We start from the raw sequence: 23607 nt of genomic DNA on the forward strand, positions 1-23607 counted from the left end.
AATGATGTCTAACTTCAATATGCTTAGTTCTTGAGTGTTGAACAGGATTTTTAGAAAGATTTATAACACTAGTGTTATCACAATAAATAGTTGTCGTGGAGTAATTCAAACCAAAATCTTTTAAGGTCTATTTCATCCATAGTACTTGTGAACACGCTAAACTAGCTGCTATATATTCTGCTTCAATTGTTGAGAGTGACACTGAATTTTGCTTTTTACTAAACCAAGAGACTAAGAAATTTCCTAAGAAATGATAAGTTCCACTAGTATTCTTGCGATCAGATTTACTTCCTGCAAAATCTGCATCACTATATGAAACTAAATCAAAGGAAGATGATTTTGGGTAAAACAAACCAAAATCTGAAGTATCTTTCAAATAACGAAGAATTTGTTTTACTGCAGTTAAATGAGATTCCTTTGGATTAGCTTGAAATCTTGCACACATACAAACACTAAACATTATATCAGGTCGACTAACAGTTAAGTATAATAGAGATCCGATCATACCGCTGTAGAGCTTAGTATCTACATTTTTACCATTTTCATCTTTATTAAGAGAAGTAGTTGTACTCATAGGATTTCTTCTTGATTTTGATGAGTCCATCCCAAATCTCTTGAGAAGTTCTTTTGTATACTTAGCCTAGTTGATGAAGATTCCTTCTTCAGTTTGCTTTATTTGAAGTCCAAGGAAGTAGTTTAATTCACCCATCAAGCTCATTTCAAACTCTTTCTGCATAGCTTTAGCAAATTCTTTACAAAGAGAATCATTAGTAGAACCAAATATTATGTCATCATAAATTTGCACAATAAGAATATCTGAATTAAGATTTTTAATAAATAAAGTGGAATCTACCCGACCAATGGAAAAACCAGATTGTTCTAGAAAGTTTCGTAGGCTTTCATACCAAGCTCTTGGTGCTTGTTTAAGTCCATACAAAGCTCTTTTGAATTTATAGACTTTTTCTGGATATTTCTCATTTTTAAAGCCTGAAGATTGCTCTACATATACTTCTTCATTGATGTGTCCATTTAAGAATGCACTCTTAACATCAATTTGATATAACTTCAAGTTCATGTAACTAGCAAAAGTAAACATCATTCGAATTGACTCCAATCGATCCACTGGTGCATAGGTTTCATCAAAATCTATGCCTTCTTCTTGATTATAGCCTTGTGCTACTAGCCTTACTTTGTTACGAATGACTTCGCCATTTTCGTCCAGCTTATTTCGGAAGACCCATCTTATTCTAATTACCGGATGATCCTTTGGTCTATCAACTAGATCCCAAACATCATTCCTAGTAAGATGGTTAAGTTCTTCAGACATGGCCAAAAGCCAAAATTCATCATCACAAGCTTCATTGATATTCTTTGGTTCTATTTTAGATATGAAAGCAACATTTGCAATATATTTTTCTAATTGCCTTCTAGTTTGGACACCACTCTTCATTTCTCCAATAACTTGTTCATGTGGATGATTGGGAACTTCTTTTCAAACTGGTTGAAGAGGAATATTTTCTTGAGAAGTATTCTCTATCACGGGTTCTTCTTGAGGTATTACTTCTTCTCCTTCGCTTAGAGGTAAAACCTGCTCACAATTCTCATCAAATGCAACATGTAAAGATTCTTCAATGCAAGATGTTCTTTTATTGAAAATATGATAAGCTTTACTTCTAGAGGAATATCCAAGAAATATTAATTCATCTGATTTTGAATCAAACTTATTAAGATTATCTTTGGTATTTAACAAGAAACATTTACTACCAAAAATTTTGAAATATGAGATTTTTGATCATAATACAATTCAAAACATGTTTTATGTAAAATTGGTCGAATAAGAACACAATTTAAAACATAACATGTTGTATTTATTGATTCAACCCAAAAGTATTTTGGTAAATTTTTATCTTGAAGCATGGTTCTAGCACATTCTTGCAAAGTTCTATTCATTCGTTCAACAACTCCATTTTGTGGAGCCACTCTAGGAAAAGCAAAGTTGTGAGATATACCATGTAGATCACAAAACTTTAGAAAAGATTCATTTTCAAATTCACCACCATGATCACTACGAATTTTAATTATAGTTGTAGATTTTTCATTTGTAATTCTTCTATAAAGTTTAGAAAATTCCGAAAAAGCATCATTTTTACTTTTTAGAAAAATCACCCATGTAAACCGAGAATAATCATCTACTATAACAAAAGCATACTTGCTACCATTCAAACTTTGAATTCTAGATGGTCCAAATAGATCTAAATGTAAAAGTTCAAGAGGACGTTTTGTTGAAATTATATCTTTTGCTTTAAAAGAACTCTTGATTTGTTTACCCCTTTGGCAAACATCATATAAGTGATATTTCTTATATGGTATTCTAGGTAGGCCTCTTACAAGATCATTCTTGGATAATTTGGAAATAATTTTAAAGTTAACATGTCCAAGTCTCTTGTGCCATAACCATTGAATTTCATTTGAAACAATAAGACATTTTTCATTAAAAGTGGGTAACTCATCTAGATATAGTTCATACACATTGTTCCTTCTTTTACCTTTAAAAATGATCTTTTTAGATTGAAAATCAGAAATTAAGCATAAATCATTTTCAAAAGAAACATGAAAACCTTTATCACATAATTGACTAATAGATAATAAATTTTGCATTAAACCATCTACTAAAAGAACATTTTCTATCAAGAAAAATTTTGGATTACCAATATTACCAATACCTATTACTTTCCCTTGTTATCGTCACCAAAGGTGACAATTCCTCCATCCTTACTTTGGAGGGTGGAAAATAACTCCGGCCTTCCAGTCATATGTTTGGAACAACCGCTATCCAATATCCATTTGCTCCTTATTTTGTGTACCTACAACAAAATTAGAAGACAAAGCATTTAACCCCTTTCTATTTTTGGGTCCATGAGAGTTAGTCTTAGGAATCCATATCCATTTGGATTTTGGTTTCCTTTGATAATAAATATTCTTTCTATAAAAAGATTTAGCATTTCTAGAATAATCATGTCTAGGCTTATAAGCATTATAAGTTTCATGATTAGATGTATTTCTATTAAAACTGGAAAATTTAGTTCTATGAATAAATGGTTGAGAATAATGTCTTTGATTCTTCACCACATAGTTTGGTCTATTTTGTGTATCAAAGAAGCTATATCCCAATCCAGTTTTATTAATCGAGCATCTTTGAGAACCAAGAAGTCTTTCTAGATTCTCTTGACCATTTGTGAATTTGGTCACTATAGAAAGAAGATCATTTGATTTTTCTTTTAGACTAGATATTTCTTTTTGTAATAGATTGGTTCTAACTACAATTTCTTTTATCTCAAATGATTGGCAAGAGTTTTCCTTCTTGAGATCTTCTATCTCTTGAAGTAACACTTTATTTTGAGAGTCAAGAGTTAAATTTTCAGTTTTCAACTCTTTGTTTTTAGAACTTAGACTCTTAAATTTAGCATATAAATCATTAAATGCTTCTAATAACTCATCATAGTCAAATTGACTTACCGAATCTTCTTGTGCTACAAAACACATGTTGGCAACTTCTTCACTTGATTCTTCATTGAAAGAGGAGTCACTATCATCCCAACATGCTTGAAATGCCTTTTTCTTCTTGAATTGGTCCTTGGGCTTGATTTTGAGAAGAGGACAATCTTTCTTGATATGTCCAGCCTTTTTGCAATTAAAACACTTGACTTCAATGGGATTGAAAGAATCTGCTTTCTTTACCTTTCTTTGAAATCTTCCCTTTTTGATGAATCTTCTGAATTGCCTTGTAATGAGGGTAATATCTTCATCTTCATATTCTTCTGAATTTTCTGAGTCAGAAGTAGCCTTAAAAGCAAGAGATTTCTTCTTGGGTTCTTCTTCTTGTCTGTCTTGAAGTCGGACTTCATATGTCATTAGGTTACCAACCAAATCTTCAAGAGTGAGAGTGTTTAAATCATTTGCCTCTTCAATAGCAGTGGTTTTTCTCTCCCATTTAGGAGTTAAACACCTTAGGATCTTTCTGACTAAATCCACTTGTGAATATTCTTTTTCAAGGGATTTCAGAGTGTTAGTTATATCGGTCATTCTTGTTACCATGTCCGATATAGATTCATTTTGCTTCATTTTAAACAATTCAAATTTATGAACCAAAGAAGCAATTTTAGATTCCTTTACCTTAGACGTACCTTCGTGAGTCACGAGAAGAGTATGTCACATTTCATTTGCTGTAGAGCATTGAGAAATGCGATTGAACTCTACCTTGTCAACGACACAATATAATGCATTCATCGCCTTGGCATTCAGTGAAGCTGTTTTCTATTCTTTATCGGTCTATTGGTTGAAATCAGTTGATAGAGTTTGGTATTTTTCTGAAACAACTCTCCAAACATCGAGATCCATGAATTGCAAGAATAATGTCATTCTCACTTTCCAGTATCCATAGTTTGTTCCGTCGAAGAGAGGAGGACTGAGATGTTGTAGTTGTCATGCTAGATGATGATCAAATCAAAATAATAGCAAACCTGCTCTGATACCAAATGAAAGTACAGTAGGATCGAGGCAACGAGCACTAGAGGGGGGGTGAATAGTGCCTTTAAAAATTGTCTGCAGAATATTAACGGATTTTGCAATTTGAAAAGCAATCACACAAAGAACACAGTAATTTATCCTGGTTCGGTTTTTCCCGACCTACATCCAGTCCCCAAGCAAAACCAGTTTGAGATTTCCACTATCAACCTTGTGTAACTACAAGATCATACAGACCAAATCTGGTCCCACTTCCAGTAACACACCTACTGTAAGCAAACAACTCATTTAAACCAAGGAGTCCTTCCTTTTACAAAAAATTGAAACAAGTAACAACTTACAATACAACTTATGAGCCCTTCTTTTGAATGCAAATGAGATGCAATTGGCTTTTGAGGTTGTTGAAATACTCTACTCACGAATTCACTATCTCTCAAAGGAATTTGAGTGAAAAACTGAAGTGAAAAATATCACGTGAGTGAGAAAATAAATACTTGAATGAATAAGAGTGAAAAACAAGAAGTAATTCAATTGGATGTGATGTATTTGAGTGTAGAATGCACTCATATTTATAGTTGAAAGTTTCCATACGTTGAGGGTATGAAAGGGTGTCAAAACAGTCTATTTTGAACCATCAAAACGTTTGAAAAATGAAAAGACACGCCTTTTTGAAGTTTCAGGAAAAACGACAAAATTAGTCGACTGGAACAGTAGTTAGTCGACTAATAGTTAGTTATTAATAGACTGACAGTTATCGTCAGTCGACTGATCTGTTAATCGAGCTGTTTGAAAATCTAAACTTTTGAAACTTAGTCGACTAAAGATAAAATTAGTCGACTGATAATATCATCAGTAGACTGAAAAAACTTTCAGTCGACTGCTGCTAAAATCTTCTGAAAAACAAACATTTTGTCCGGTCGACTGATAAAAGCATTAGTCGACTGCTGCTAAATTTTCAGAAAAAACATGTTCTGTCCAGTCGACTGATAAAACCATTAGTCGACTGCTGCTAATTTTCCAGAAAACAAACATTCTGTCCAGTCGACTGATAAAACCTTCGGTCGACTAATTTGACAAAAATGACTTTTTAGAAAATATGGCGCGAAAGGATTAGTCGACTGGTGAGTCTATTGGTTGACTAATAAACACGAAAATTTAAGAAAAGAGTTTTCTAAAAAGATTTTCATGAAGGGTTCTTTTAGAAAAGTTTTTCTAAAGACTTTTTAGTTGAAATGCAACCTAAATATGCACTGTCATCACCTCCATACAACAACATATATATCTTAAACCATCACCATTCAACCCACCGTAATACACAACACTTCACTATTGTTATACCCTTTGTTATTACTTCCAGCCCCATTCACTCAACATCTCCCTCCTCCAAAGGATGATCCTGCTGCAGATCAATGCCAATTTCCTGTCATCTTTCCATTCCATTCACCTTCATTGCCTTCATGCCCATCTCTCTAGCACACACTATCTCACCTTATCATACATTACATTTTGTCGCCTTCCTAATTGTTGCAAAATTCACCAAAAATCACTCACTACCGAGCATCGGTTAGGCACCAATCATCATAACACCCACTAAGTGCACATGTATTTTTTACATAGATTTCCCTCATTAGCATATAGACATCATCATATGCATTTTAGTTTCAACGCAAACTCTTGGTTTCTCTTATATGTGGTATCTCTGTGGTCTGCTAACCCTGATTTGCAGAAGGTATGTGAAAATGTTATTTTCCTTTTTAGATTAGGAATTTTTAATTTAAATGCAATTCACATACTTGTAATAGCTAGATATAATGAGAATCATTTACATTTCCTATCTTAGATTAGAATGTATGAGCATGCAAATACCATCTGTTTCATTATTTTCTTTTATTTCTCAAGAATTCACAAATGAGAACACGAATGGCACATGCACCATTTTATAAAAGGTGATCAAATCCTAAGTTGATGATTTGCATCAATGTCCATAGTCAGGGTGTAAACAAAACTTATGATTTTCATCTTTTATGGAATAATATTGGATCCACACTAGACCCCTTTTTTTCAAAATCATCATATTTTCAAATATTTTCTTCTTTTATTAAAGTTTAAATTAAAAAATAGCTTAAAAAAATATATCAATGGCCATAGTCAGGATATATTGAGAGTTAATTTCATTTTAAACTCTATAAAGGCACCAAGATATATTTTATTCTTCACTTGAATTTAAATATGATTATTATATAATACATTCAACGACCATAGTCAGTGATGTATTATATCTTCAATCTTATTTCAATTCATTTAAAGAATGAAATATGCTTTTCAAATCGAGTTTCAAATTCTTTAAATTCATTTATCATTTAGAATAGAATTGCATCATATTTTCAAAATTCTTTTTTTTTTTAAATCCAAGTGATCTTGAATATATTTCTTCAAATTTCCATTTCAATTCATCAATTCTATCTCATTTCAAAAGTTCAAAATCCAATTTCAAAGTCCAATTTGACTTTGAAATTTCAAATTCACTTTATATTCAAAATTCCTATTCAAATCAAATTTCAAAGTTCAATTTGACTTTGAAATTTTAAATTCATTTTTAGGATTCAATTTCAAAATTCAAATCAACATCTCAAAAATCAATTTCAAAGTTCAATTTAACTTTGAAATTCCTGATTCATCTTCTGATTTCAAAACTCAAGCTTTAAATCAAGTTCATCATTTATTTTTCATTGAGTCTTGATTCTCAAATTCAAAATCAAAGTTTTGAGATTGATTCTGAATCTCAAAATTCGATTTTTTTCTAAGTTTTAAATTCAATTTGGATTTTTAAAACCCAGATCCATCTTCAAAAGTCCCATTTAGATTTTCAAAATCCAATTCTAAAATTAGAACCCAATTCCACTTTGGATCCAGATTTCCAAATCCAATCTCCATTTTGGATCCCAGACTTTGGATCCAATTCCATTTAGGATTCTAGAATTCAACTTCATTTTGGATTCCAGACTTCGGATCTAATTCCATTTAGGATCCTAGATTTTGGATTCAACTCCATTTTCGGATTCCAGTCTTCGAATCCAATTCCATTTAGGATTCAGAATTCAACTTCATTTTGGGTTCCAGATTTTGGATCCAATTCTATTTAAGATTTTAGATCCCGGATTCAATTCCATCTTGGATTCCAGACTTCAGAGCAAAATTTCATTTTCATATTTCAGATCCAAATCCATCTAACATTCCAGATTTCAGATCAAATTCTATTTCAGATTTATGATCCGAATCCATTTCCAATTCTCATTTCCAAAATGAATCTATTTCTCAAAACCTGAATTCAAATTCAACTCCTGTCTTAGGACTTGAATCCAAAATTTTCTTTTAATCAATTCTTGAAAATCAATCCAAATCCAAAGTCCATTATGACTTTGAAAAATCATTCTTATTTCAAAATTCTAATTCTAAATTTCTCTTCTCTTCATCTGCAGACTTATCTTTCCAAGTCCTGATCATTTCAAAACTTGGAAATTCAAGTCTCTTCTTCCAGGTCTATTTCAAATTTTGAGTTGGATTCAAAATCTAACTTTTTCAAATCAAATTCAATCCTTTGAATCATTTCTTCACTCCATTATCACATTCATTTCAGAATCACTTGGAAAATCCTAAATTTCCAAAAATATTTTTTTTCAAAAGAGCATACATCTTTGCATTCACACAAGCATGATTCTTTGTGTATTTTAGACTTAGAATAAATTCTTAGATGATATTTTAGCAAAGTAAAAAGGCAAAACTTTGATCCTTGGTTTGATTACCCCTGGTAAAGGCGCCAGTTATAGTCGAACCTCGTACCGATGAGCGAATCCCGTCTCTCCATTTTCTCGCAAATTTTCAAAACGGAGCCGAGTAATTTTAAAAAACATTTTCAAAATTTTGGTGAGATGAGACCTTGCAAAAGAGTTCCTCTCTCTTCTCTCTTTTTCTCATTCTTTCTTCTTTTCTATCTTTTTATTCCCCTTTAAAAAAGGAAATAAAGGCTAGAAAGGCGAAGAGAAAGGAAAAGAGGAACGAGAGAAATTTTTTTGCATGATTACAGGAGTTGGCGACCGTGATGGGACCTGTCTTCGTCCGGTCGAATCTATGCCTTTGCTTTGCTTTGATATTATCTAAGTCTTTATTCTACAAATATCGGCTTCATTTCCATGCAAACCTTAGGAGCCTAGACTCTGTCCCAAGCTGACATAATGCATATAGGATCTATGTATGGTTTGGTGGGACTATATTAAGGAGAACTATCCATGCTCACTTAGACTTAGGTCTGAAATACAACTCTCCGCAATTCTAGGGATTGAATGCAAACAATGTATGCAAGTGTATGCTTCTCTTCATTTTAATTCTATCTCTTTTAGGACTTGCATTAGAACTTTCTGGTTTTATTGCATGTTGAACATGTTTTCGAAAAAATCCTTACCTATATTGTCTCGGTCTTCACGTTGCTGGGCTGTCTCACTGAACCATAGTTTGGGAGAGAGCCTCACAACTGAACCACTTATTTGGGTTTGCGCCCTCCTACCACGTACCTAAGGGCCATAGTCCGAGGTATATCGGTAGGTGCTCAAGGATGTTGGGAAGCCTCTACCTTAGAACTAGAGAAAATTTTTACGCCACGTACTTCGAGCTTCGACTTGAGTATATCGGCGTACCTTGATTGGAATCAGATGATTTGAACCATAGAGTTAGGATTAAGATCCTACAAGCCATTTTCAAATATTGCATTTAGAGTCAGCCTTTAGGGAGTGTTGTGTGCGCATCCTTGTTTGTGCAACTTTGGTTATGCAATGTTTCTCGTATTTTCTTATATATATATGTCAAACCTTTTTAAAACCCTGGGTATATTATTCAAAATTTCCTCTTATTTTCAAAAGCCCAGGTGTATATTTTTCCTCTATCTACACTCTTTTTCTCTTTTATATATCAAATTTTCTTTAAAAAACCTTGGAAATCCCTTTTCTAAATTCCCTTAATCTTTCGAAATTTCCAGGATTTGTGTCTATCCTCTTTCCTCAAGAGTCTATCTGTAAGTCCTGCATTCTATTTAATTCTCCTCATTCTTTTTGCCCCAGTATCATTCCGATGGCATCCAACTCTCTCGATGCTGTCTTTCCCAGAGATCATGTCTTCTATCAGATAAAGGATGAATCCCTGGATCATCGGGTTATCCAGTCTCATTCCTTCTTTCCGCGGTGGTATTATTCTTGGTTTGCCACCTTCTCGCGTATGTTCCCAGACCACTTGGATGATTGTGGATTGGAGTTGGCATCAGCGGTAGGAAAGCAAACCATCAATGGAAGTCTGATTTAGGCTATGGCAGAACGGTGAAATCCGCGTACCTGCACATTTTGGTTTCCATGGGGAGAAATGACTCTGCTGATGGACAAATTTAGTGACATCATAGGATTGCCAGAACCAACTGGTCAGTCAGATGATTTGGTCGAGCAACAGTTCCTGAACAACGTCAAGGGGATAGATGTTCGAGAAGCATTAGCCAGAGCAACGGGGAGCAGATCTTGGCCTCTCACTGAGATCGGTGGAAGTCAGTTCATCGACTTGTTTGGGCTCTATAGCAAATATGGAGCCTACAAGGAAGTTGACACCTGTTAACACTCCAAATTTTCACCCATCTCCCCGACATTTCCACCAAGCATCATCATCTAGCCTCTGAAATTGTTGAAGGGCAAAATGGACATTTTCTGAGCTCGGAACTTGCAAAAGTCCAAAATTTCATCTGCAACTCTCAAAATTTCTCTATCTTAGCTCAGATGGTCAAAATTCTACTCCTGACAGGAGACGGGAATCTCCAAATCCTGGTTCAGGATTACATTTCATAAGACATGTCATTGCATAGCATTGCATGAACATTTCATATCACTACACTGCACAGCATGTCATTTCGAGGTCCAGAACTCTCGATTTCAAAATTTTCAAACCAGATTCGAATTTCAACTATTTTCAAAATCGATTTCAAAACCTTGGGTCTTCAAAATTGTCAATTCTTCCCATTTTACCCCCAGGACTCTGAATTTCAAAATATTTTCTCAAGAAAACGATCTGGATAGTTTTCAATATGGATTTCAGCCATCTTATCTCAGATTTTGCCCTTTTGTCAACAATTTCAAATATCTTCCTTTTACAAAATCGCCCTACAGGGGCCAATTCTTTTCAAAATGTCTGTTTTGCCAATTAGTCCAGATTTTATGAAAATTCCAAAAAGAGGTTTTCCGTCTTTATTTCAATAAAGAAGCAATGTGGGGCCCACACTAAGGTGGTGTCACATAGGCTTTTCTTTTGAAAAACCTGAATTTTGAATTACCCAAAAATATAGGAGCCTTGTCCCTGGATTGGTGCCACTGGACCATTTTCTCTCTCCTTCCATTTCCCTGCCATGTGTCAGCGTGGGGTTCACCTAGAGGTGGCACCACAGGTCATTTTCTCTCTCCTTCCATCCTCCGACACGTGTTAAAGTGGGGACACCTTAAGATGCCGGCACATGTCATTAGACACTCTCTTCATTTTATGCCACATGTCAATGTCCACCACCTTCACCCTATGCCATGTGTCATTCCAATGCCACCATAAAATGCCACGTGTCATGTGCTGCCCTGTTCAGAAAAAGTAGAGTTGTCTCCTTCTGAGGTGGCACCATCTAAGGTATTCTCTCCTGCAGCAGACACGTGTCATTCTCTGCTCTTCTCAGAAAAAGCAAATGACACATGTTATTCTCTGCTCTTCTCAAAAAAAGCAAATGACACATGTCACCTTCTGCTCTTCTCAGAAAAAGCAAGGGACACATGTCTCTCTCTGCTTTTCTCAGAAAAAGCAAGGGACACATGTCTCTCTCTGCTTTTCTCAGAAAAAGCAAGAGACACATGTCACTCTTTGCCTCCTTCAGAAAAAGCAATAATTCAAATATTTAAACTCTAGGCTGAAGTGGCGCAAATCCTGAACTTTACCTTTTCTATCTAGTATGAGATGGCGCCACATGTCCAGATCTCCTTTCATCAGAAAAAGTAGAATTCAAACCCCTCTGAGGTGGCATCTTCTGCTTTCTCTGCTCCTACCTTCTGACACATGGCAGTGTGGATCCACCCTGAGGTGGTGCCACATGGCAGTCTCTCTTTCTTCCAGGAAAACCAAGCTTTGAATTTCAAACTCCAAGAGGACATCTTCTGAGGTGGCGCCATTTGGGAAACTCCTGCAGAGAAAATCAAGCAAACTTTAATTTTGAAAATTTTCAAATCCAGCTGAGGTGTCCTATTCACAAAATTGCATTTTATTTATTTCAAAAATCCAAAATGGCATGCCCTGAGATGGCACCACATAGAGGGTCCAGATTCATTTTGTTTGAATTTCAAAAATCTCCAAAAATTCTATAAATACCCTAGCCCATGCCCAGAGAAAGGGGCTGCTGTTTGAGATCTGAACTTCAACTTAGAATTCCCCTTTTCCTTTCTTTTGTTTTCCTCTGAATTCACGCCCTCTCTGGAGTCCATTATGAAGGTAGTCGTCCGTCTTTGAGGTTTTAGAACAGAAAAAGAATACAAGGTGGGTTTCTATTCCAATCGGTTCTGTTGAAGTAATGCTCTTGTCTCGATTTGCATGTTGAACTTTCGTTTTGAAGAAAGAGCTCATCCGAATGATGGATCGAGCTATTCTCATAAAACAACATATATCAAAAGTAGAATTATGCTTCCTTGGTGATTTTTAACATCCATGCATTAATTAGATTTAATTCATATTTCATTTCGTTGATTTACCATATTTTAGGATTTAATTAGATTTTGTTTAGCCTTTATTTCAATCTTGCTTAAATTCTATAATTCTCTATTTTTGTCAGTCAGTCCACACGTCATTTCATACATTTATTTTTTGTTAAAAATGCTGATAAAATCATAGTATGCGCCCTTAGGTGTCCCTAACAATTTGCCAAACATTCGGAATGATTTGAATTTGTTTACTGCGCTAAAAGTTCAAAATAGTAGGTCAAGTTTTGTTACCCGGGATACATTTTGAAAATTCATCTCCAACTTGTAAAATCCATATCTCTCTCATATGAGGTTCTATTTTCGATCCGAAAAGTTCCCTGAACTTGAGATGATGTCTAATATTTAATCAGATTTTCTCAGTTTTTGATAAATTTTTTGATGTCTTAAAAAAATCCGAGAGTTTGGGACACGTGTCAGAGCTTGATTTGAACTTCTGAGACTTAGGATCGACTTAAGTTGATGGGTTCTCTTTGGGTATTGCTCCAAATCCAAATTTGTAAAAAATGAATGTCATGTTCGGGATGTCCTATGTTTGCATGTGAAAGATTATGATTTTTAGAATAGTTTTAATATCTGTTTCGGATTTTTCTTGTCAGTCCTCTGTTTTGTGATATTTATCTCCTCTATTGATTTAGGCATGAAAAGTCGTATTTTTATCTCAGTTTCAGTTGATCAAATGCCAAAATCATAAAAATAAAAGTTGTTGCTGTGTGTATCCTTAGTTTCTCAGTTAAATATCTGAAATTTATATGGTTGGATGCTATTTGTTATGCAATTTTACATCGGATCAGGTTGATTTTGCCTCCATCAGAACCAAATTCTCGTTACTGAACTCACCGTAGTTCAAATTTTGGGGATGTAAAAGACAAAATTGCTTATTTTCATGACATTTAGCAGTCTAAAAAATCTCAGATGTTTCCATGGTGGAATGTTTGTATTAACGCATTAAGTGTTACACTTGGTTCGGGTCCGTAGGCGAAATCTGCCCATTTTAGGGTTTTCTATAAATTTGTGCACCCAAACCATGTCATTTTGTGAATTTTAGCATTTTAGGTTGTCCATAAGGTCAGAGGGATGTTTTATACCAAATTTGGTGTGATTTGGAATTTATTTGAGGCTCAGTTTAGCCATATCATCAAAACAGGGCCCCGCGGGACCCTGATCCAAGCGAAAAACAAGTGACATTCGTTATTTTTGATGCATAGTAGCATGTCAAAATTCTGATTTTATAGTTTTAATGTGTTTATCAGCATGTCATCATGCCTCATACTGCATTTCAACATCATTTGTTTCCATTCGAATTTCAAAATCTCAATTTTACCAAAATTTCCTTTAAAAAACCTTGATTTTAAAGGTGTAACTTCAATATTAGGGGTATTTTGGTCATTTTGACCACAATTTCGAATTTCAAACTATTTCTTACTGAATTTCTTGCATTTACATCATTTCAAATATCAAGAAAGCATGATAATAGGGTTTATATCCAATTAAGTCCAATAATTTTAGAATACTATTGGAAATCTTGGAAAAACCCACAGGTTTGAGCTAACCCCATTTCAAGCTTGGCAGGGACATTCAAAGGAAGGAGTTGAAGTCTGCAATTTCCTTTTATTTCATTTAATTAGTGATGTAATAATGTAAATCTTGGAATAAGAGGTTTAATTTTCTGCTTAGACTAGGATGCATATCATATAGTTTGAATTCATGTAATATCCTGTTTATGTGATTCATGCATTTTATTTCAAAAGCACTATGAATGTACATGAATGGCACATGCACCAACTCTTAGGAGTTAATGAACTCGGTGGAGTCCATATTTACGGCCATAGTCGGAATATGGACGAGACCCAGATCCATCATCTTTCTACCAGTCACAATGAGCCTACACTCTTAGGCTATCTTCCTAAATTTCACATATTCATGGTCATAGTCGGAATATGCGACAATTCTACTTAGTTTAATTCAAAAATAGCATATTTTTTGAAAAGAGACTTTTACAAAATGACATTCATTCATGTCATCTGCATCATGAAGTCACTGGTCTTTCTCATGATTTTCTAAAGAAAATTTCATTCTCAAGAAAATCTAAGAATTTTCAAAATTGGATTTCTCAAGTTAAGTTTTCCCATGATTTTCCCTGGAAAATGTTATTTTCAAAAAGGAATTTCTCATCTTTCTCAAGATCAAAATTGATTTACGAGTATTTCAGGGATAAGATTCTTAAGATTTCAGTTTCCCGAGTTTTGACTTTCCATTTCCAATGAATCTCAATCATTTTCCAAAGAAAGTTTTCGAAAGTGGGAGTTTTCCCTGACAAGCATTTTCCCTTCAAATGTTTCCCCTTTTCTCAAGAATTCTTTCCATTTTCTCAGGATTTTCATCCAGTCATGATTTTCCCACACCTTCGTGAACTTTCTCGTGATTTCAAAACCCTTTTATTTGAGTTTTCTGAGAGATTGAATTTCATCCTTTTTCCTGAGCAATACTTTTCCAACTCCAAAACCTTTTCTGAGCATACATCATGTCTTTCCAAGTTACATTTTACAAAATTTCATAGCACATGACTGAATTCTTTGTACATTTAGGATAGAACACGATTTTGGTAATTTAGCTAAGTCAAGCACAGTTTTGGTCCTTGGTTCGATTACCCCTGTTAAAGGCGGCAGGAACGTTCGAACCTTGTACCGACAGGTCGAGCCCCATCTCATGGATTTTCCCGCTATTTTTAAAAATGGAGGCTATTTCAAAAACAAATTTTCAAAATCCGGTCAAGTTTGAATCGCGAAAGCATTTTCCTCTCCCTTCCGCAGGGAAGGGAATACGGGAAAAATTTTGCGACGAAAACAGGTTTGGCGACCGAGATGGCACCTGTCCTTGTTTGATCAAAAGTGTGTTTGACTTAGTTCAATTATCAAAACTGTGTTCTCAAAATGTCAGCTCTTTACTTTTTTATATCATACGAACCTAGGAGCCTAGATTTTGACCTAGCTGGCATTGGTTGCATATAGCTTAGGGATGGTTTGGTAGGACTATATTGAGGAGATATTTTCATGCTCACACAGACTTAGGTCTAAATACAACTCTCCTTAATTTAGGATCTGAATGCAAACAATGTATGCTTCTTTAAAGATTTTCAAAAATCTATCTCTCTAGGACTTAGAGCCCTCTATTTCTTGCATGTGATCATTTTTTTCAAACCTCACTTACCTACTTTTACCCGGTCTTCACGTTGCTGGGCTCTCTTCCAGAACCCTAGTTCGGGATAGAGCCTCATAACTGGGCCAATTATTTGGGTTAATGCCCCCTACCACGTACCGCAGGCCACAGTCCGAAGTATATCGGTAGGCGCTCAAGGATGTTGGAAAACCTTACCTTAGAACCGTAATTGAAATTATATGCCACGTACCTCGGATTTTGGTTCAGGTATATCGGCATAACTGGATTGAACAAAGATGATCTGAACCTAGAGTTAGTATTAAGGTCCTACAACTTTTTTTTCAAAATGATGCATCTAGAGTCAACCTTCTAGGGAGTGCTGTATGTGCATAAATGTTTGTGCAGGATGTGATTGTTTGTACATTACCTTTATTCCTCTCACATTTTTCCCAAAAATATTTTTTCAAATATCCATATTTTTTACCTTTTCCTTCATTTTCTCAAACCCTGGATGATTTTCCCAAACATCTAATTTCTCTCAAAAACTCCAAGTGAGTTTTCATTCTTCCATTCTACTGGATCTCGAATTTCCAGCTTCATTTTTATCCTACCTGCAATTTTCTAAAATCACATGTTTTTCTCTCATTGTTTTCTTGGATTCTCAATCCTTTTGTCTATGTGCAAAAATTTTTCATTTTCCTCGTGCATACCTTGATTATTACAGTGGAAATTGTTTATCCAGCTTCCCTTTTGCCTTATTCTAAATCCGTTTGTGGATTATTTGTCCAAGAGATATCTCTTTCCTTCAAAAAATGGTATTTTCCTCGTGGTTGACGACCTCGCCTAGGTAGCAAGGCACATTTTCTGTTATTTATTTCTCTTACAAAGAATAACAAAACAATTGTCGTGATTTCAGTGGCGACTCCATCCCTAGTAATGGGATAATCTTCCAATGGTCTACCATATTTTCTTCAATATTTTCTTTAAAAAATCCAAAAAATTTCCTCAAAATCTGATTCTGTCTTTTCCCTGCAGAGAAAGAGAACACAAGAAAGCCTTGACAGCATTTGACGGTTCAGACAAGGTTCGGAAGGAAAACATCATCGCAGCATATCAGCTACTCATCAACATCAGAAGGAGAGATGAATTCGCCAAGGTCAGACAAAGACCAAGAGCAGCCGAAAGATGACGGTATCGACCCTCAGATGTACGCGATGTTTCAGAAAATGATGAAGAGGATGATGAGTGAGCAGGCTGGCACCAGCTCAGACAAAAATCCATTCAGTCAAAGAATTAGAGATCGTGTGGCCAAGAAATCAATCAAGTCCTCTGAGAAGAATATTCAAGATACTTCAGACGAAGTAGAGTCAGCAGATGATACCGAGGAAGAATGCGAGATCATTCATGAAGCAACTCCCAAACCAAAAAGTCAAGTCACAGAAGATCCCCTGCAGACACAGTTCAGAGAAATGGCCAGAGTTGTTAAAGATCCGCAAGCCCTCGACAAGAGCAAGAAAGTCTTTACCAGTGAGGGATTTTATGACGGTTTAGATGGGGATGAAAATATGGAGAATTTACCCCATAAGTTCGTCAAATTCGATGGTTTTGGCGATCCCAAAGCCCACCTTGCCATGTTCTTCGCCGAATGCTCCAAATTCAAGAGAGACAATAGGACCCTATTTATCTGTTTTCCTCGTAGCCTAGAAGGCATTGCCGCCAAGTGGTACTCCAAGCATATCAATCTGATCGAGCTGCGAGAGTTTGATAAGGTGGTCAATTTATTCATTGAGCGATTTCTGTTCAATACTGAAGCGCTACCAACGTTAAATCACTTCTGTAATCTAAGCAGGGAGATAGTGAAAAAACCAGGGACTTCATTCGCAGATGGAGAGAGACCTGCAACAAAATAAGGGATCATATATCAGAAAGGCATGCTTTATCGCTGATTCTCAATAATTTTTCATAACCTCTGAGAGGATTAATATCTACCTCACCCTCCAAATCTTTTATTGAACTCATTGAATGAGCCGAATGGCTCGAAATGGGAGTGGAGAATGGGGTCTATGAAGGCATTACCATTGCAAGAAACAGTCAAGATGCCAAAAAAAAGGCTTACTTCACTTTTTTAGCCAAATCTTTCAATAATAGCAAAGGCAACAAGAATGATCATGGCAACAGTTTGGAGAGAATCAAAAGGCAAAAAGGGAAGGACATCAACAGTGATAAACCTCTCCAATCCAGCCCTCAGCATCAAAAGAAAGATAAAAAAAATCAAAGCGCAAGGACTGGAGAACTGATCGAGAATTCACCCCTCTGGATCAGACACTCGAGAGTATTCTCGAGTATATGCTTGCGAAAGACATCGTTCGGTTGCCTAAAGCCGATGATCTTCCAGCAATTATGGACAGATTCAAAGAACAGTTTTGCAAGTTTCATCGAGCAGTAGGACACGATACAGAAAACTGCTTCGTCCTTAAGAACATTGTTCAAGACTGCATTGACAAGAAGGTCCTCGTTGAAGACGAAAAGGAGGACTGGTCATCCTGACTAAGATTTTTTCACAATCATTCCAGAAGATGACAATGCCAACAATTTCCCATTTCTCATCTTGTTTTTTCAAAAGAATAATGTAATCCCATTCTCTTTCCTTGATTTTAAAGCATCAATAAAGTCATCGAATTTTTCAATAGCTTGGTGCCATCTTATTTGCTTCTTCTTCCTTTTCACAATGTATCTCTTGTGAGGAATGATCTTGAGGACGTCTATCAGTCAAGAAGCTTGTCTCCTTATTCATCAATTATCCTTCTGTTATTCAAAATTTTCCTCCCTAGTCACACTGGGGCATTTTTTTTTGAAAATTTATCCTACCTCAAAATGTCCTATATGCAGGCAGGATAAACCAATCTCTCATTTTGCATATATATGCACCCATTTGCATTGATTTTGCATTCATTTGCATCAATCTTCATTCAATCATATGCATTTTAATTAAATTTGCGTCAAAATTTCCCCTTCAGGTTAAGGGATAAACCTGAATCATTTTCCATAATTCTTTAATTTCGACCCTCGGGTCATTCAATTCTTCAATTTCGACCACCGGGTCACCCAATTTCCAATTTTCAAATTACCAAAATTCTCAATTTTGACCGCCAAGTCATCCAATTTCTATTCTCCGTTCAGGATAAAGGAATAATCCTGAAACCATTCATAGAAGCGATCCAACTCTCTATAATGGTCCTCATTTTTCATTGAACTAATAGTGTTCCAAGTGAACTGATAGTCGTTCTTCATCGAACTGATATAGTTCCAAGCGAACTGATAGTCGTTCTTCATCGAACTGATAGTGTTCCAAGTGAACTGATAGTCGTTCTTCATCGAACTGATAGTGTTCCAAGTGAATTGATAGTCGTTCTTCATCGAACTGATAATGTTCTAAATGAACTGATAGTCGTTCTTCATCGAACTGATAGTGTTCCAAGTGAACTGATAGTCGTTCTTCATTGAACTGATAGTCGTTCTTCACCGAACTGATAGTGTTCCAAGCAAACTGATAGTCGTTCTTCATCGAACTGATAGTGTTCCCAAGTGAACTGATAGTCGTTCTTCATCAAACTGATAGTGTTCCAAGTGAACTGATAGTCGTTCTTCATCGAACTGATAGTTGTTCTTCATTGAACTGATAATGTTCCAAGTGAACTGATAGTCGTTCTTCATCGAACTGATAGTGTTTCAAGTGAACTGATAGTCGTTCTTCATCGAATCGATATTGTTCCAAATGAACAGATAGTTGTTCTTCATTGAACTGATAATGTTCCGAGTGAACTGATAGTCATTCTTAATTGAACTGATAGTGTTCCCAAGTGGACTAATAGTCATTCTTAACTGAACTGATAGTGTTCCAATTGAACTAATAGTTGTTCTTCATTGAATTGATAGTGTTCCAAGTGAACTGATAGTTGTTCTTCATTGAACTGATAATGTTTTGAGTGAACTGATAGTCGTTCTTAATTGAAGTGATAGTATTCCCAAGCTAATTGATAGTCGTTCCCAGCGAACCGATGGTCGTTCTTAATTTGACTGATATTGTTCCCAACGAACCGATGGTCGTTCTTAATCGGACTGATATTGTTCCCAGTGAACTGATAATCGTCTACTTTGGAAAGGAGATGATAATTTTTGTCATGGATGTGTTGAGTCGGACTTCAAATACACTCTTTCACCAAGGATTTCAAGAGTATTTTGTCAATTTGTCAATCAATCACTTGTTGATTTCAAAAACTTTATTATACAAATCTTTACCTCAGTTTACCTTCAGCATTACTTCCAAAAGAGTAAAGCTTTTGTGAAAAGGGATTCAAACTTCAAATTCTTTCTATTGGCCAACCAAAAGGATGAAGGATAAGTCCTCGATATGGCCAGAAAAGAAGATTCAATGTTATTGCAAATCCATAGATGATTGATATTAATCGCAGTCAATGGCACATCTTTAAAGACAATTCTTGTGAAAATGAGGCAGTGGAAATATTCTGAGCGCTAGAAAAAGAGAGCATTCATCAAAACCCTGTCTCCTCAAAATCACCTAAGCTGCAATTAAATATCCGCAAAAGGGATCTCTCAATTGTGATCAAGATGAAGGCAAATTAAGCAAGTAGACCCCCGGGGCCAAAGAAGATTTGAAACATCTCCAAGATGACGGAGTTTGTGACGGATCCTTCCAGGGAAAGTCCAAAGCATTGTCGAGATGAAGGCAGATGCGATGAACCTCCCGACAATCCCCAAAAGATATTTAATTTCAGCTATCATCTAAAGATCTTCAGCCAATGAGCCAATATCATCAACATGACCCTTGAGGTAAAGAAGGATCGAAACATCTCCAAGTTGACTGAGTTTGTGATGTACCCTTCTCAAAAGAGAGAAAGAGAGGAAAAAGAAAAAGAGAAAAAGTCAGAACATCTCCAAAATGAAGGAGAATGTAGCAAAAACCCAAAAGAGTGCAGAAAGATTATCATGAGAGAAGCTCCTAGGATATCAAACTGCCAAATCTATCAAGAATCTTCTTTAAATTTGTGAAATTCTGTTATCAATATTCTTTCATCAATTGCTTTCGTAATATAAAATTCTCTTTCCTATTCATATTAAGGAAATTGATAGCTTCCTTGAAGAAGGTCAATCGCAAGCAATTTGGATTCCCAGTCTTGAGTCTACGAAGTGAATCTCGTTGGGAGGTAATGCTTCAGGTAGAAAATGAGGGATAATTTTGCAACAATATGCATCATTTTTCAAGTATTTTAAATCAACAACAAAATTTTCAACATTTTGACAATATTTTCTAGCTATCTTGACATGAAGTGAGAGCTTGGTGTCCATCTTTGATACATCCTGACACCAATTTTTAAATCCCTCTTAAGGACTTGAGACCTTCCCTTCTTTGAGAACATGAACTCTCATATTCGCACACTTCCCTGTGTACCCACTGTCCCACCATAGACAGTCCCATTTCGGTTCGAGGTCGAACCACCAATCATTTCTCGCAAAAGGCAATTTCAAAAGCTATTTAGTCTCAACAATGAGACACCCCAAAATCAACCCCTTTTCAAGCTTTAGGGACCCCATTTTCCTTCCTTTTGCAAAACCCCTGTCGGATTTATTGTGCAAAATCCGAAGGTTCCATCATGGTCTCTTCTTTCAAGGATTCCATTCATTTTCTGCTCGATCAGGATAAGGGTATAAACCTGAGCCTCATTCAAAGAGGTATTTCATTTTTTTGCTCAATCAGGTCAAGGGTTAAAACCTGAGCTTCGTTCTACGCGATGTATTTCTGTCCCATCCAGGATAAGGGCGAGACCTAAACTTTTCTCCCACAGAGCAAATCTTTTCTCTTTATTCTCCATTTCATATCTACCATCTTCATCAGGGCTAATTTCCTCACACCCAGTCAGATCCTTCTAATTGGGGCATTTGTTTATAGCCCAAATTTGGTGTATTTTTCTTTGCCACTAAGCTGGGTCACAAGCCGGCTTAGTAGCAAAGAAGGGCATCTGTAAACACCCCAAATTTTCACCCATCTCCCCGACATTTCCACCAAGCATCATCATCCAGCCTCTGAAATCGCCGAAGAGCAAAATGGTCATTTTCTGAGCTCGGAACTTGCAAAAAGTCCAAAATTTCATCTGCAACTCTCAAAATTTCTCTATTTTAGCTCAGATGGTCAAAATTCTACTCCTGACAGGAGACGAGAATCTCCAAATCCTGGTTCAGGATTATATTTCATAAGACATGTCATTGCATGAACATTTCATATCACTGCACTGCACAAGCATGTCATTTCGAGGTTCAGAACTCTTGATTTCAAAATTTTCAAACCAGATTCGAATTTCAACTATTTTCAAAATCGATTTCAAAACCTTGGGTCTTCAAAATTGTCAATTCTTCCCATTTTACCCCCAGGACTCTGAATTTCAAAATATTTTCTCAAGAAAACGATCTGGATAGTTTTCAATATGGATTTCAGCCATCTTATCTCAGATTTTGCCCTTTTGTCAACAATTTCAAATATCTTCCTTTTACAAAATCGCTCTACAGGGGCCAACTCTTTTCAAAATGTTTGTTTTGCCAATTAGTCCAGATTTTATGAAAATTCCAAAAAGAGGTTTTCCGTCTTTATTTCAATAAAGAAGCAATGTGGGGCCCACACTGAGGTGGTGTCACATAGGCTTTTCTTTTGAAAAACCTGAATTTTGAATTACCCAAAAATATAGGAGCCTTGTCCCTGGATTGGCACCACTGGACCATTTTCTCTCTCTTCCATTTCCCTGCCATGTGTCAGCGTGGGGTTCACCTAGAGGTGGCACCACAGGTCATTTTCTCTCTCCTTCCATCCTCCGACACGTGTCAAAGTGGGGACACCTTAAGATGCCGCCACATGTCATTAGACACTCTCTTCATTTTATGCCATGTGTCAATGTCCACCACCTTCACCCTGTGCCATGTGTCATTCCAATGCCACCATGAAATGCCATGTGTCATGTGCTGCCCTGTCCAGAAAAAGTAGAGTTGTCTCCTTCTAAGGTGACGCCATCTGAGGTATTCTCTCCTGCTGCAGACACGTGTCATTCTCAGCTCTTCTCAGAAAAAGCAAATGACACATGTCATTCTCTGCTCTTCTCAGAAAAAGCAAATGACACCTGTCATTCTCTGCTCTTTTCAGAAAAAGCAAATGACACATGTCATTCTCTGTCCTTCTCAGAAAAAGCAAATGACACGTCATTCTCTGCTCTTCTCAGAAAAAGCAAATGACACATGTCATTCTCTGCTCTTTTCAAAAAAAGCAAATGACACATGTCACATTCTACTCTTCTCAGAAAAAGCAAGGGACACATGTCTCTCTCTGCTTTTCTCAGAAAAAGCAAGAGACACATGTCACTCTTTGCCTCCTTCAGAAAAAGCAACAATTCAAATATTTAAACTCTAGGCTGAAGTGGCGCAAATCCTGAACTTTACCTTTTCTATCTAGTATGAGATGGCGCCACATGTCCAGATCTCCTTTCATCAGAAAAAGTAGAATTCAAACCCCTCTGAGGTGGCATCTTCTGCTTTCTCTGCTCCTACCTTCTGACACATGGCAGTGTGGAGCCACCCTGAGGTGGTGCCACATGGCAGTCTCTCTTTCTTCCAGGAAAACCAAGCTTTGAATTTCAAACTCCAAGAGGACATCCTCTGAGGTGGTGCCATTTGGGAAACTCTTGCAGAGAAAATCAAGCAAACTTTAATTTTGAAAATTTTCAAATCCAGCTGAGGTATCCTATTCACAAAATTTGCATTTTATTTATTTCAAAAATCCAAAATGGCATGCCCTGAGATGGCGCCACATGGAGGGTCTAGATTCATTTTGTTTGAATTTCAAAAATCTCCGAAAATTCTACAAATACCCTAGCCCATGCCCAGCGAAAGGGGCTCCTGTTTGAGATCTGAACTTCAACTTAGAATTCTCCTTTTCCTTTCTTTTGTTTTCCTCTGAATTCACGCCCTCTCTGGAGACCATTATTAAGGTAGTCGTCCGTCTTTGAGGTTTCAGAACAGAAAAAGAATACGAGGTGGGTTTCTATTCCAATCGGTT

Source organism: Nuphar pumila, chromosome 9 (assembly GCF_984573655.1).
Source record: "Nuphar pumila chromosome 9, dmNupPumi1.hap1.1, whole genome shotgun sequence".
Classification (NCBI taxonomy): Eukaryota; Viridiplantae; Streptophyta; class Magnoliopsida; order Nymphaeales; family Nymphaeaceae; genus Nuphar; species Nuphar pumila.